This window comes from Anomaloglossus baeobatrachus, chromosome 9, assembly GCF_048569485.1.
Source record: "Anomaloglossus baeobatrachus isolate aAnoBae1 chromosome 9, aAnoBae1.hap1, whole genome shotgun sequence".
Lineage (NCBI taxonomy): Eukaryota > Metazoa > Chordata > Amphibia > Anura > Aromobatidae > Anomaloglossus > Anomaloglossus baeobatrachus.
The window spans coordinates 41,125,302-41,141,658 of NC_134361.1; the positions used below are offsets into that span (position 1 = coordinate 41,125,302).

Here is a 16,357-nt window from a genome sequence, read left to right on the forward strand (position 1 = left end):
AGATTTCCCCGCTGCTTTCAAGCATGGCATTGCCCCCAGTGATAAGAACAATGCCACTGTGGCTCCCAGAACCACTGGGGTGCCACAAATACCCTCAATGGTGTATATATAAGAACGTAAAGCCAGACAACAATTGACCAATTAAAAATCAGAATACTAGGGACACAAGTGTGTCAGTAATATATTACACAATTGGTCACATACAGTAATTACCCATATAGATGAAGGTCACATGGAACAGTATTTACCTATATAGGGAATCGGCAGATGAATAGCATTGTGATAAATTGTCTGTTACTATTAGGTTGATACTATGCCATTATGTGTTTTTTCATGTATATGGGATATGACGTGACTATCTGTGTAATATCTTACTGACACATTTGTGTCTCTAGTATTCTGATTTTTAATTGGTCAATTGTGGTGCAGCTCTACGTTCCTATATATACCATTGAGGGTTTGGCTTGGTGTTCCCAATATTCTTCATCTCCCCGTCTGTTGGGGTTTCCGTTCGTCAAGACAACCTGTTTAAATTATTTTATTATTCTCAAAAAAGATTTAAATTTCTTTATGCAAATTGCATACATTTTTGGTGTTCACCTATCTAGGGACAGCAGGGGAGCCAGGGGTCAACGTAAGGTTTTATCAGGGGTCACCATCTCCCCCTTCCCTAGACACAGGGTTTCCGTTTTCCCTTCCCTCCCTCTTCAACGTTCACTCAGTATTTCCCTATACCTAGCATGACAAGCCCTCTGTTCTCAGACCATAATCAGACCATGACAAACAGATGTGTGAATCTAGCCTTAGCAGGATTTTCTGGCAATAGTTTACTCCTCTCTATTGTGTATGTGTATATCATATGTGAGTGTATAATGTGTAGAGTGCATACACATGTGTATGTGTATGGAATATGCATCTATGTGTGTGTGTAATTGTATTTATTTGTGTAATAGTAATGTCTCTTCTAGGTTTAGCTTCTACCTAGCTTCATCTGGTGGCACTATCACGTTTATCCTATTATATAGGTAAGAAACTGTCAATCAATACATGCCAACTGTCACTGAACATCCAGGAGACTCACAACAAAATGGGAAACCTCGTGGAAGCTTATAAAATGGCACAGAAACATATTAATCCCTTTAGAGTGCAGGAAAGTGGTCAGTCCGCTCCCTCCGGGCCGGGTTTTGCATGTGGCTCATGGCTACAGATTCCATTTAAAAGTCTCCGCAGAGACTCTGGATGTGTTTGGCATTGCAAGCTGCAGAGCTGTCGTTTGTCACATGAGCGCCATGTGCTGGTGGGAGCCATCTTGGTTGGAGCACATGTGCAGGAGAGTGTTTTGGGTTGCAGAGCCAGCAAGAGCTCTGAGAAATCCAGGGAGCTGCAAAGTCTCCTGAGGCTCTGGACCGTCAGCAGGTGCCACTGAACGGAGCAGTTCCTAGGACCTGGCCGGTGAGCCCAGTGAGAGAATCTCCTTGGAGATCTGGACTCGAGAGAGCCAAACTTACAGCCTGCAGAGCTTCCAGCAGGTAAACCCCAAGAAAGTGGCTTATGTGACTAACAGAGGTTAGTGTGTGAACGTTGTGTGGAAAGCTTCAGTGACCTACTCTGGCGGAGCCATAGCCAGAGTGTGTGTGGACGGATCCACGGTAGAAACAGACTGTGGGGTCATAAATGTTTCTATGAACTGTGTGGACATATCCACGGAAGTAAAGAGACTGTACACTTATCTGTTCTTAGTAAAAAGCCAAGGAAAGGCTACTTTGTGTTATGTGAACTGGTGCGGTTCATGAGAATGTTTATAAATCACATGGATTGTTTAAGTGACAAAGTGCTCATGTGTGTCTCGATCCCGCTGCCAGACGTGTGCCTCAATACGTTTGGGGCTCAGGTCATTACAATATACACATATACATATACTAGAGTTCAAAAGTTTAGGGTCACTTAGATAGATCCTTATTTTTTTTAAAGAAAAGCACATTTTTTTTCAATGAAGCTAACATTAAATTAAACAGAAATACATTCTATACATTGTTAATGTGGTAAATGACTATTCTAGCTTCTAACGTCTGGTTTTGAATGCAATATCTACATAGGTGTATAGAGGCTCATTTATAACAACCACCACTCCTGTGATCTAATGGTACATTGTGTTTGCTAACTATCTTAGGCTATGTGCGCACTAGAAATGTGAAGTTTCTCAAGAAAATTTCTTGAGAAACTTCTGCCAGTGAAAGATTTCGGGACCTGCGGAAAAAATCCGCACCAAATCCGCATGCGTTTTTGCCGCGGATTTGCCGCGGATTTGCCGCGGATTTACCGCAGGTTTGTCCCTGCAATAAATAATAAAGATAATCGATAGACAGATAATGGATAGAGGGAAAGATGGATAGATGAATAGATAGAGGGATAGATAGATAGATGAATAGATAGATAGATAGAGGGATAGATAGATGAATAGATAGAGGGATAGATAGATAGATGAATAGATAGAGGGATAGATAGATAGATGAATAGATAGATAGAGGGATAGATAGATAGATGAATGGATAGATGGATAGAGGGATAGATGGATAGAGGGATAGATGGATAGAGGGATAGATGGATAGATGGATAGAGGGATAGAGGGATAGAGGGATAGAGGGATAGAGGGATAGAGGGATAGAGGGATAGATGGATAGAGGGATAGAGGGATAGAGGGATAGAGGGATAGAGGGATAGAGGGATAGATGGATAGAGGGATAGATGGATAGAGGGATAGAGGGATAGATGGATAGAGGGATAGATGGATAGATGGATAGAGGGATAGAGGGATAGATGGATAGATGGATAGAGGGATAGAGGGATAGATGGATAGAGGGATAGATGGATAGAGGGATAGATGGATAGAGGGATAGAGGGATAGATGGATAGAGGGATAGAGGGATAGAGGGATAGAGGGATAGAGGGATAGAGGGATAGAGGGATAGATGGATAGAGGGATAGAGGGATAGAGGGATAGAGGGATAGAGGGATAGATGGATAGATGGATAGAGGGATAGAGGGATAGAGGGATAGAGGGATAGAGGGATAGAGGGATAGAGGGATAGATGGATAGAGGGATAGATGGATAGAGGGATAGATGGATAGATGGATAGAGGGATAGAGGGATAGAGGGATAGAGGGATAGAGGGATAGAGGGATAGAGGGATAGAGGGATAGATGGATAGAGGGATAGATGGATAGAGGGATAGATGGATAGAGGGATAGATGGATAGAGGGATAGATGGATAGAGGGATAGATGGATAGAGGGATAGAGGGATAGATGGATAGAGGGATAGATGGATAGAGGGATAGATGGATAGAGGGATAGATGGATAGAGGGATAGATGGATAGAGGGATAGATGGATAGAGGGATAGATGGATAGAGGGATAGATGGATAGATGGATAGAGGGATAGATGGATAGAGGGATAGATGGATAGAGGGATAGAGGGATAGAGGGATAGAGGGATAGAGGGATAGATGGATAGATGGATAGAGGGATAGATGGATAGAGGGATAGATGGATAGAGGGATAGAGGGATAGAGGGATAGAGGGATAGAGGGATAGAGGGATAGAGGGATAGAGGGATAGATGGATAGATGGATAGATGGATAGATAGATAGATGGATAGAGGGATAGATGGATAGAGGGATAGATGGATAGATGGATAGAGGGATAGATGGATAGAGGGATAGATGGATAGATGGATAGAGGGATAGAGGGATAGAGGGATAGAGGGATAGAGGGATAGATGGATAGATGGATAGAGGGATAGATGGATAGAGGGATAGAGGGATAGAGGGATAGAGGGATAGAGGGATAGAGGGATAGAGGGATAGAGGGATAGAGGGATAGAGGGATAGAGGGATAGAGGGATAGAGGGATAGAGGGATAGATGGATAGATAGATAGATAGAGGGATAGATAGATGAGAAAAACCTATATAATGTTCCACCTCCCTGCATTTTCTAAGCTGGCACCCTTTAGTGACTTTCATGTGGCACTTAGGCTACTTTCACACCTCCGGTTTTTGCTATGCGGCACAATCCGGCACTTTGCATGAAAATCGCAACCGTTTTTTTTTTGCTGCCGGTTGCGATTTTCCTGCATAGACTTTAATTAGTGCCGCATTGTGCCGCATGGCCTTGCGTTCCGTCCGGTTTTTGCCGCATGCGGCAGATGTAGCCGATGCGGCGGCCGGATGGAACGTTGCCTGGCACGTTTTTTCGTGCGGCAAAAAAAACCGCATCGCGCCGCATTCGGCCGATGCGGCACATTTTTCAATGCATGCCTATGGCGGCCGGATGCGGCGCGATGCGGCAATAACTCAGCTAGCTCAGTAGCATGCCGCAAGCGGCAAAAACCGGACTGGCCGCACAGGAAAAACTTATGCAAAGGATGCGGTGTTTTCACCGCATCCGTTGCATAGCTTGCACAGCCGGATTGAGCCGCAGAGCTCAAGCCGGATGTGTGAAAGTAGCCTAAAGGGTGCTTAGCCTTGTATTTAGCCATAAAATAAATAAATAAATAATTAAAAAAAAAATGACGTGAGGTCCCCCCATTTTTTGTAGCCAGCTAGGGTAAAGCAGACGGCTGCAGCCTGCAGACCACCGCTGGCAGCTTCACCTTGGCTGATAATCCAAAACAGTGGGCACCCCACGCTGTTATTTTAAATTATATAAATAATTTAAAACAAAAAACGTGGGGTCCCCCCCATATTGGATCACCAGCCAAGGTAAAGCGGACAGCTGGGGTCTGATATTCTCAGACTAGGGAGGTCCACTGTTATTGGACACTCCCCAGCCTAAAAATAGCAGGCCGCAGCCGCCCCAGGAGTGGCGCATCCATTAGACGTGCCAATCCTGGCGCTTTGCCCCAGCTCATCCCGCGCCCTGGTGCGTTGGCAAACGGGGTAATATATGGGGTTGATGCCAGATGTGTAATGTCACCTGGCATCAAGCCCTGGGGTTGGTGAGGTCAGGCGTCTATCAGATACCCGACATCACCAACCCAGTCAGTAATAATTAAAAAATAGACAACAAAAAAAGTTTTATTTGAAAAAACACTCCCCAAAACATTCCCTCTTTAACCAATTTATTGAAAAGAGCACAATCAATTCCACGTCCGGCGTAATCCAATAAGGGGGGGGGGCACGGCGATCCATACCATAGTCGCTGTCCCAGTCAATGAAAAACAGAATGTTCCCCATTGGCTGGGAGAGCAATGCAGTGACCTGAGCTAACATCAATAGGTCAGCTCAGGTCACTGCAGGGGATGACGAGCGCTGCCATCAGGAGCATAGATGAGATCATTACCTTCTGTGATCATCTCCTGTACTGCTGACGTCAGCGCTGTCACTGACTTATCGCGAGAGCCCGTGACGTCACCGCTAGTGACAGTCTCGGGCCGCTCGCGAGACGGGCATAGACAGCAGTGACCGCGGTGACGTCAGGAGGCAGGAGATCGTCACAGCAGGTAATGATCTCACCTCCTGACAGCAGCGATCGTCATCCCCGCGGCTCCCAGCACTGCAGGATGTCAGTGTCTGCCTGCGCTGCCGCGTGACAGGCTGCCGACACTGCGGGCAGACACTGACACCCTGCAGTGCAGGCAGCCGCGAGGCCGGAGCAGGACACACACTGCACGGGCACCTGGAGGTCGCACGGAAGTGCTTCTGTGCGGCGTCCAGGGAGTGCGACGTGTGTTTACTCTGCTCCTCTTCCTGGCATAATGACATCGCTTCCTGCAAAACCGCAGGCAGCGATGGGCATTACCGCAGGTAAATCGCGGCTATTCCGGTGGTATACCGCACATCATTGCTACCTGCGGAATACCCCCGGAATACCGCAGGTACCTGCGGAAATTAATGGACATGCACATTTTCTCAAGAAAGTTTCTCGAGAAAATTTTCTCAAGAAATTTTCTTGAGAAAAATCCGCACAGTGCGCACAACTATTTTTTTTTCTCATTGAATTTCATGGGAAATGTCTGCACAAAGATTGCAGACATTTCTCAAGAAATTTCCGGGGCAAATCCGCGGGTAAATCCGCGGGAAAAACGGTCTAGTGCGCACATAGCCTTAGAAGGCTAATGGATGTTAGAAATCCCTTGTAAAGCCTTGTGCAAGTATGTTAGCACAGATGAAAAGAGTTTTGCTGATTAGAGAAGCTATAAAACTGACCTTCCTTTGAGCTAGTTGAGAATCTGTAGCATTACATTTATAGGTCCATTAAACTCTCAAAATGGACAGAAAAAGAGAACTTTCATGTGAAACTCGACAGTCTATTCTTGTTCTTAGGAGTGAAGGATATTCCATGCGAGAAATTGCCAAGAAACTGAAAATTTCCTACAACGGTGTGTTCTACTCCCTTCAGAGGAGAGCACAAACAGGCTCTAACCAGAGTAGAAAGAGAAGTGAGAGCTCCCGTTGCACAACTGAGCAACAAGACAAATACATTAGAGTCTCTAGTTTGAGAAATCGACACCTCACAGGTCCTCAACTGGCAGCTTCATTAAATAGTACCCGCAAAACACCAGTGTCACTATCTACAGTGAAGAGGCGACTCCGGAATCCTGGCCTTCAGGACAGTCCGGGATGCTGGCCTTCAGGACAGAGTGGCAAAGAAAAAGCCATATCGGAGACTGGCTAATAAAAGGAAAAGATTAATATGGGCAAAAGAACACAGACATTGGACAGCGGAAGATTGGCAAAAAGTGTTATTGACAGACGAATCAAAGTTTGAGGTTTGAGGTGTTTGTATTAACCAGAAGAACATTTGTGAGATACAGAACAACTGAAAAGATGCTGGAAGAGTGCCTGAAGCCATCTGTCAAGCATGGTGGAGGTAATGTGATGGTCTGGGGTTGCTTTGGTGCTGATAAAGTGGGAGATTTGCACAAGATAAAGGGATGTTGAATAAGGAAGGCTATCACTCCATTTTGCAACGCCATGCCATACCCTATGGACAGCGTTTGATTGGAGCTAATTTCATCCTACAACAGGACAATGACCCAAAGCACACCTCCAAATTATGCGTGGACTATTTAGGGAAGAAGCAGGCAGCTGGTATTCTATCTGTAATGCAGTGGCCACCCCAGTCACCAGATCGCAACCCTATTGAGCTGTTGTGGGAGCAGCTTGACTGTATGGTACCAAAAAGTACCCATCAAGACAATCCAACTTGTGGGTGGGGGGGGAGCATGGGGTGAAATATTTCCAGATTACCTCCGCAAATTAACAGGTAGAATGCCAAAGGTCTGCAAAGCTGGAATTGCTGCAAAGGAGCATTCTGTGCCGAAACCAAAGTGTGAAGGAGAAAATTATTATTTCAAGTAAAAATCATTATTTCTAACCTCGTCACTGTCTGGACGATATTCTCTATTCATTATGCAACTCATTTGATAAAAAAAAGTAGGATTTTTGATGGAAAAGACAAAATTGTCTGGCTGACCCCAAACTTTTGAACTGTAGTGTATAGTGTATGAAAATATGATATATAACTTTTTTGCATTATTTTAGCATCTTTTTCAGATCCCCAACCTCTGATACATATATTTGAGGTCGTATGCATGGCACATGTGGACTGATTTCAGTGTTCATGCCAGGGATGACTCCCATTTAACAATTTCCTAAGGGGCCTTATTTTTCTTGGTTTCGCTCTTACATAGCTTCATCTTGTGGCACTATTTTTTTTTCTAATATATAAATACCTCTTCCATTTTGATGAGGAAACTGTCAATAAAATGTCTGGGTGAGGTGGGATCCAGAGTCTCAAGTCTGCTCTTCACCAATTCATATACAAATTCAATCATATCCTTCGAAAGCTGAGAGAACCGTTGCTGAAGACTTAGAAAGCGGGTCATAAATGTTGGGAGTATGGTCAGCAGCTGTAGAGTTCCAAAAAACAAGACAAATGTCAAATTGTTGAATTTTTCTTGTCATGCCTCAGATTTGATCCGTCAGCTTCCTGTGCTGTGGTTCGTTTCTCTCTCCACTGAGCTACAGTCAGATTTGGTCACTCTCCTGGTTCTATATACAAAAGCAAATACCAAGAGGCTAAAATGTAACTTTTATTCCTGATTTTCATAAAAACCAAAGTTCCTTGGTTCGCCGACAATAATTCGGACAAAAATTATATGATATTAGTTATGGTAGCCGAGCAAGCCTATAAAGATATATAACAAAATTATCAAAAAAACACCACAAAACAAACAAAAATATTGAGTATGACTATTTAACCCAGAAATGGACAGTGGTTCAATATCTGAGCGCACACAAAAAAAAAATAATCAAAAAAACTCTATATAAACAACCAAAATACTATATCATGGTCCTATACACAAGAACCCACAGTATTCACAGGTAACGTAGGTGAGAAAACAAGAACAATCTCACCTATTCTTTGAAGCTTGGCGTACATCAAAGTCTCCTCTGTATGGGTCTTTCCGTTTTTAAACTATCACTGACACTATAAATCCCTAGGAGAGCTAGCTTCATCTGTCACCCCAATAGCTTCCACCCTGACAAGGGCAGACCACATCTAACCCTCTCTTATAACTCTTATGACATTCCTAGCCTCGTCCCGATGTGTTTCATTATCCTTGAATCATCAGGGGACTTTGGTGTTTCAATAGAGGTAAGAGGTCCTGTGCCCTAGCTCTCAGAAAAACACTATGAAGCTTTCCTGGTTCTGAACACTTTGTTTGTGTTCATTGCCTTTCTGCCCACAAGTGTTTCCAATGCTGTAATTCAGTCCTCCTTATCACCCGGTGGATCTAATTATTTAAAGCTACCCCAGGCTTGCATTTCCCGCTAGTGTTATTTCTGAAGTAGACCCTGCTTAGAATTACAGCCTGTCTGCTTTCCTGGCAAATTGTTACTTTTGGTCTACTTCTTTTTTCACTTTGCACATTACCCCAGATTCTTGAGGAGGTACGTGATACTCTCGAACCCTGCTTCGGAAGCAAAGATCTGAGTGACCATCTGAGTCATCCAGTTAGAGTTGTTTCAGTCTGCGCAGGGACCGTTAGAGACTGCACAGCTGGGACCTCTAGTCTGCACAAGAAATGAGTGGCTCAGGTGCAGTAGTTTTGAGTTAGGCCTTAGTTTACTTTTTTCCACATGTGCAGTATAGTGTGCATAACAATTATTTTTTGTCAAATATTTGAGAAATTAATTTGGCTACATAGCAGAAAATTTACTAAATTAAAGGGGGTTTCTGATGTTAAGGTGTGACTTTCAACCTAAAACAAGACATTTTCTAATATTCTCACCTGTCTGAGTTGACTCTTGTGTTTACCTGGCCCCATCGTATCAGCAAGACATTTGTGTTCCTTATGTTCTGAATTTATTGGTCTCTCCTTGTACTATAGAGTCTACATACTGAGACTATATGTGGAGACCAGTGATGGGCGGACTCGCAGATATCCGTGACTTGTGGACCTAACTGGATTACAAAAAATCCGGTTCCAGACCAGAATTAGTTCTGGTTATCTGGCCAGATACCGATCGCCATATAAGTCTATGTGGACCAGAATCCATCATTTAAAAATGGTGATAGAAGGGATAGGGGGATAGGAGCAAGTGCATTATACTTACCTAGGCTCCGGCGCAGCTGTACACTGGTTCTATGGCCACTCATTCACTTTTGGGGCAGCTCATAACTTTCATGCATTTGCACTGCTTCCCCTGCCCACTGACGTCTATAATTGGTTGCAGTCAGATGCGCCCCAACCCTGAGTGACAGTGTGTCTGAGGCTTCCAATTGCAGAAGAATACGCCTCTATCATGGTATAAAAATAAATACATTTAAAAAATTGGCGTAGGGTCCTCTTATATTATGATACACAGCACAGCTAAAGCATACGGCTGCAGCCCTCAGACGTGCACTTATCTTGGCTGTATATCAAAGTAGGAGGAACTGCATGCGGGTTCTTTTTTTAAAAAAATATATATAAATAAATAACTTTAAAAAACCAGCGTTTGGTCCCGCGAAATTTTGATACCCAGTCATGATAAAACTCGACAGCTGGGGGGTTCGTATTCTCAGGTTGGGGAGACTCATGTTTATTGGAAGTCCCCAAGCCTAAAAATAGCAGCCTGCAGTTTCCCAAAATTCTTGCATCCATTAGATGCGACAATCCCAGCACTCTGCCACTATACCAGGGCAATCGTCAAAAGCCGGGGTAATCGGGGTAGTAAGGGGTTTATTGGCAGCCCACCGCTGCCACTCATCCCTAGATTAGTAATGGGAGGCATCTGAGACCCTCCTCATTACTAATCTGTAAATGAAAATAAACACCAAAAAAATCCTTTGTTTGGAATAAAAAACACCCTCATTCACCACTTTATTAACCCCAAAATACCCCTGCAGGTCTGAAGTAATCCACACAAGGTCCCACAATGATTCAGTTGGGGGGAGACAGCACACTTTTTTTTTTTTTTTTTTTTCCTTAATTACTTAAATCATTGAAAAAAAAGAAAAAAGCTTCATGCGGTTCCCCTTATTTTGATACACAGCCAAGGTAAACGCATGACTGGGGGCTGAAGCTTGTACCCATAGTATGCTTTATCTGTGCTGGGTATCACTGGGTAGGCGAGGACCCTACACCAATTCTTTTTTTATTTATTTTTACTGTACGATATACAGTTCGGGACTGATTGGAAGCGCCAGACGCTGTCACTCAGGGTGGGAGCGCGTCTGACTGCAACCAATCATAGATGCCAGGACAGCCGGTGGGCGGGGAAAGCAGTGCATATGCATGAGCCTAGTGAAAGGCCCCGAAACGGAATGAGAGGCTGTGGGAGCAGTAACAGCAGCGCTGGAGCCTCGGTAAGTATAGCTCTGCTTGCTTTATTATTTTAATCTTTATTTTTCCTTTATTTTTTTGTATTACCCAAGTATAGGATCCGGATCATTAGTCAGAGTTTCTTCAGAATTCCAGGCCCAGGACTCTGGTACATTTGAAACTGCGTGCATCCGGACTTCTACAGTTCAGGTCCGCCCATCACTAGTGGAGAGAGACTAGTATATAAGGTTTAGACCTACTTCAGAATAAGTTACCTTTCCCCAGGTAGAACCTGCAAGATATAAGTAGTCATCCATAATTTCTAATTGCTTGGTAAACCTCTGTTCCTTGTAGTCAAAACGAGTTCCAAATATGGAAGCACAGAGAACATTAGAAAAAGCATGTATGAGATTCTTGGCGGGATCTACAGGATGGCCTGGAATAGAAGGAGACATTTTAATCACACTATTATCATGGTTCCTTAAAAGGAATTGATCATCAAAGAATGTAAGCTGGAGCAGTGCAGGCAAAAGAAAAGCTAATACTCATCGCTGCCCTGTTCGGCCATACTGCAGCTTGCTGCCTACAGTCCGGTCCTTTTCTTATCACCGAAGCATGCGACATATCCAGCTTCTTCACAACAGGCCAGGACTTCTGGCTGTCTTCAAGTCTTGGATGTCTCTGCAGATTATTGGGTCAAAGCACACATCTTGATGTCACATATTTGCATCACGGAGTGACCTCTGAAGCCTGCGCGTAAATGGAAGTCCTGGTTTATAGTGAAATAGTTTATAGTGAAATGCCAGGGATGCCACCTGCAACAGTGGAAGAAAATGGACTGGACAGCGGGCATTGAGCAACAATGTGGCCAGTGAAGTGAGCAATTCGTGAGTATTATTTATTTATTTCTTTTTTTAACGTCTTATGTTCCTAACTAGGAAAAGTACACAAATCGGATGTTCGCAAGTTGGGGACTACCAGTCCCTCTATAGGTGTTGTAATCCTGACAGGAGGTATGAGTCTGAGGACAGGAGGTATGAGTCTGAGGACAGGAGGTATGAGTCTGAGGACAGGAGGTATGAGTCTGAGGACAGGAGGTATGAGTCTGAGGACAGGAGGTGTGAGTCTGAGGACAGGAGGTGTGAGTCTGAGGACAGGAGGTGTGAGTCTGAGGACAGGAGGTGTGAGTCTGAGGACAGGAGGTGTGAGTCTGAGGACAGGAGGTGTGAGTCTGAGGACAGGAGGTGTGAGTCTGAGGACAGGAGGTGTGAGTCTGAGGACAGGAGGTGTGAGTCTGAGGACAGGAGGTGTGAGTCTGAGGACAGGAGGTGTGAGTCTGAGGACAGGAGGTGTGAGTCTGAGGACAGGAGGTGTGAGTCTGAGGACAGGAGGTGTGAGTCTGAGGACAGGAGGTGTGAGTCTGAGGACAGGAGGTGTGGGTCTGAGGACAGGAGGTGTGGGTCTGAGGACAGGAGGTGTGGGTCTGAGGACAGGAGGTGTGGGTCTGAGGACAGGAGGTGTGGGTCTGAGGACAGGAGGTGTGGGTCTGAGGACAGGAGGTGTGAGTCTGAGGACAGGATGTACGAGTCTGGTGTTAGACTTAGTGACTAGTCTTAAAACGTAAATATATATATACTATATGTTTCCGTTTTTACTTGTACAGATATACAAAAGTAAATGTATAAAAGTTACAACACTTGAATTTTCTTCATGTTTTAAAAAGATATATATGGTATGCAAAATTGAAAAGGAAAATAAATGTTTTAACATAACTACATTTAACATAAAAAATCTTATTCAAACAAACAATGACACATTCCCTTCAATGTAAAGCTATTATATTAAATGGTGGTCAATTTTTAAAACAACATGTGACAATTGTCTGTCATGTTTTGTTCATCCCTGTATCTAGTCTAATAAAAGAAATCTGGCACTGCTGTACACTGATAGACTCACTCAAACCCTGTATTTTCTATTTTAGTGTCCGATTAGCATGTGTAAAGATCATTGTGAAGGCAGGGGGAGCAGGGTCAGCTGTGATATTCCCTATAGCAGTCATGACGAACCTTTTACAGGCCGAGTGTCCAAACTGTAGCTCTAGACCCATTTTTTTTTCCAAAGTGCCAACCAATCCTATTATGTAAATAATTGATTGTAACCTTACCTTTGCAATCTTCTCTTCTCTCCAGCAGGGGGCATCACACTCATGCATGCTTACCACACATTGAAGCTGAGCTCCTGCCCTTTCCAGACACAGCAGTTGGATTGATCTTTCTGGAAAAAACTGCAGCATATTTGACAGAGATTTTAGCCTGGAAAGCAATCAGATGTCACCCTGTAATCCACATCTACATTTCAAAGTCTGAACATCTTGAAATCCCATAAAGACGTACGAGTTTCTCCCCTCCCCTGTCATTGTGTAGTTATGTTCCCCTTCCTGGGCCACTTCCTGGTAAACATGTGTGGCGCCCCAGGACCTGGTCGCCACAACAGCATTGCCCCTCCAAAGGGTTAATGCTGAGCCTGGAGGTAATTGGGGGAATCATTGGCCAGTAAGTTTAACATCCAACGTAGTTTCTCCCTCAGGCCAGCAGGGGGAGCTCTGAACCTGGAGTTCCAGGGAGCATTCCTTAAGTCTGACCTGAGGGAGGAGTTAGTAGTCAGTCTGTGTAGAGAGAGCAGAGAATGCAGACGCAGAGTGTGCTGTCTTGTGAAACTGGGGCCTAGAGCTGGAATAGCTTGGCCCAGTGAAGCAAGATTTGCAGAGAGGCACAGAAGAGACTCAGACATCGGAGTCTGTGGTTGCCAGGGTGAAAAATTCTTCCCTGGTAGCCGAATCCGGAGGGCAGGAGAGCTGCAAGCCCCCTGGCCCAGAAGCAATCTGAAGGTACAGCTGCATCCCAAGGGCCTGGTGTAGACTCCAGCAGAGAAGCATCAGAGAGGGCCTGCGCAGCCTACCACACAGAAAAAGGGACGAACCACCGGTCCCAGCAGCAAGAGGGCCATTGCCAATCCAGAGAGCAGGGTCCTATAACAGTAAGGAAAGAACAGGAGTAGGCCTCATACTCATCTGGCCAAAAAGATACCTCAGTTACTTCCAGGCCGGCCGAAGCCCTCAACCACCTGTAACGGTCTCCCAGGACTAACCGTTTGCAAAGTAAAAGAGAAGGTAAAGAGACTGTTGTTTGTGTCCGGTCCTTTCACCGCCTGTCTGCCCTGCACTACACCTTACACCATAGACACTCACGAGCACCAACAGTGTCCCCGGGGCACCGCTCCACCTGTGGGGAGCAGTACCACCATTGATGCCATTCCATCACCCCGGAGGCCTCATACAGCAGCGGCGGCTTAATAGCCGCAAACCACAGGTGGCGTCACGACAAATATAAACTTTATTCACTCCAAGTCACCAGCCATATTTAACTGACACCCACCAGGGCCACGGAGTCGGGCCCGCCACCACTGACGACCCCCGGACTAGTCCGGCCTGGCACTGGGTGTCCCATAGCCTTGGGGTGGGCGAGTAACATGTCCTGGTAAATGTACCCCATCCCAGCATATTCCCCATCCTGGTAAATATTCCTCATCCTGGTAAATGTTCCCCCAATCCGACATGTATCTCATCCTTTTAAATATACCCCATTCCTGGTAAATATTTCCTCATCCAGGTAAAAATCCCCCTTCCTAACATGTTCCCCCATCTTGGTAAATGTCCCCCATCCGACGTGTTCCCCCATCCTGGTAAATGTACACCATCCCGACATGTTCCCCATCCTGGTAAATGTCCACCATCCCACATGTTCCCCCATCCTGGTAAATGTACACCATCCCGACATGTTCCCCATCCTGGTAAATGTTCACCATCCCAACACGTTCCCTCATCCTGGTAAATGTTCCCCATCCCAACATGTTCCCTCATCCTGGTAAATGTACCCTATCCTGGCAGGTTTTCCCCGTCCTGTCATGTTTCTTTCCCCATCCTGGCATGCATGTTTTCTCCATCCTGGCATGCATGTTTCCCCATCCTGGCATGCATGTTTCCCCATCCTGGCATGCATGTTTTCTCCATCCTGGCATGCATGTTTCCCCATCCTGGCATGCATGTTTCCCCATCCTGGCATGCATGTTTTCTCCATCCTGGCATGCATGTTTTCTCCATCCTGGCATGCATGTTTTCCTCCATCCTGGCATGTTTTCCTCCATCCTGGCATGCATGTTTCTTCCATCCTGCCATGTTTTCCTCCATCCTGGCATGTATGTTTTCCTCCATCCTGGCATGCATGTTTCCTCCATCCTGGCATGCATGTTTCCTCCATCCTGGCATGCATGTTTCCTCCATCCTGGCATGCATGTTTCCTCCATCCTGGCATGTATGTTTCCTCCATCCTGGCATGTATGTTTTCTCCATCCTGGCATGTATGTTTTCCTCCATCCTGGCATGTATGTTTTCCTCCATCCTGGCATGTATGTTTTCCTCCATCCTGGCATGCATGTTTCTTCCATCCTGGCATGTTTTCCTCCATCCTGGCATGCATGTTTTTTTTTCTCCATCCTGGCATGTATGTTTCCCCCATCCTGGCATGTTTTCCTCCATCCTGGCATGCATGTTTCTTCCATCCTGGCATGTTTTCCTCCATCCTGGCATGCAGGTTTCCCCCATCCTGGCATGTTTTCCTCCATCCTGGCATGCATGTTTCCTCCATCCTGGCATGTATGTTTTTCTTCAGCGCTCTATTGGGAGACCCAGACGATTGGGGTATAGCTACTGCCCTCCGGAGGCCACACAAAGCACTACACTAAAAAGTGCAAGGCCCCTCCCCTTCTGGCTATACCCCCCCCCGTGGTATCACGGGTTCTCCAGTTTTCAAGCTTTGTGCGAAGGAGGTCAGACATCCACGCATAGCTCCACAGATTTTAGTCAGCAGTAGCTGCTGACTATTTCGGATGGAAGAAAAGAGGGCCCATATAGGGCCCCCAGCATGCTCCCTTCTCACCCGTGGATGGTGTTGTAAGGTTGAGGTACCTATTGCTGGTACAGGGGCTGGAGCCCCACATGCTGTTTTCCTTCCACATCCCCTTGTAGGGCTCTGTGGAAGTGGGATCCTGCCGGCCTCTAAGCTCTGACGCCGGGCTCCATCCACAGACCCAGTTGAACCTGATGGATACGGAGCAGGAGTACAATCAGGGACATGGCCCTGCATCATACAGGTACTCTGTGTCCCCGGCAGGCACAGACACACTCCGGGCTGGCTGGGTGTTGTAGTGCGCCGGGGACCGTAACGTTGGAGTTAGTGTTCCTACAGTTTACTGGGGGACTTGGTGTTGTGGGAACGCAGCGCCGACCCCCACTGGACCGGGCGGCGCTGCTGTGACTTGTGGTGCGCCGGGGACACGCCGACCGCGCTTTTACGGCGGCGGCGTTTATAAATCCAGTCCCCGGCTTTTGCGGCCTAGCTCCGCTTCGTTCCCGCCCCCACCCTGTCAATCAGGGTAGGGGAGAGACGCTGTTTCGCAGCAGCGACGAGGGCTGGAGCCTGATTTACA

General features: G+C 45.8%; 1 pseudogene; it reads right to left on the minus strand.

Annotated features, from left to right (window-relative positions):
• The window catches only part of LOC142251116 (cytochrome P450 2G1-like), a 67,857-nt pseudogene that overhangs the window by 29,685 nt on the left and 21,815 nt on the right, over positions 1–16,357 (minus strand).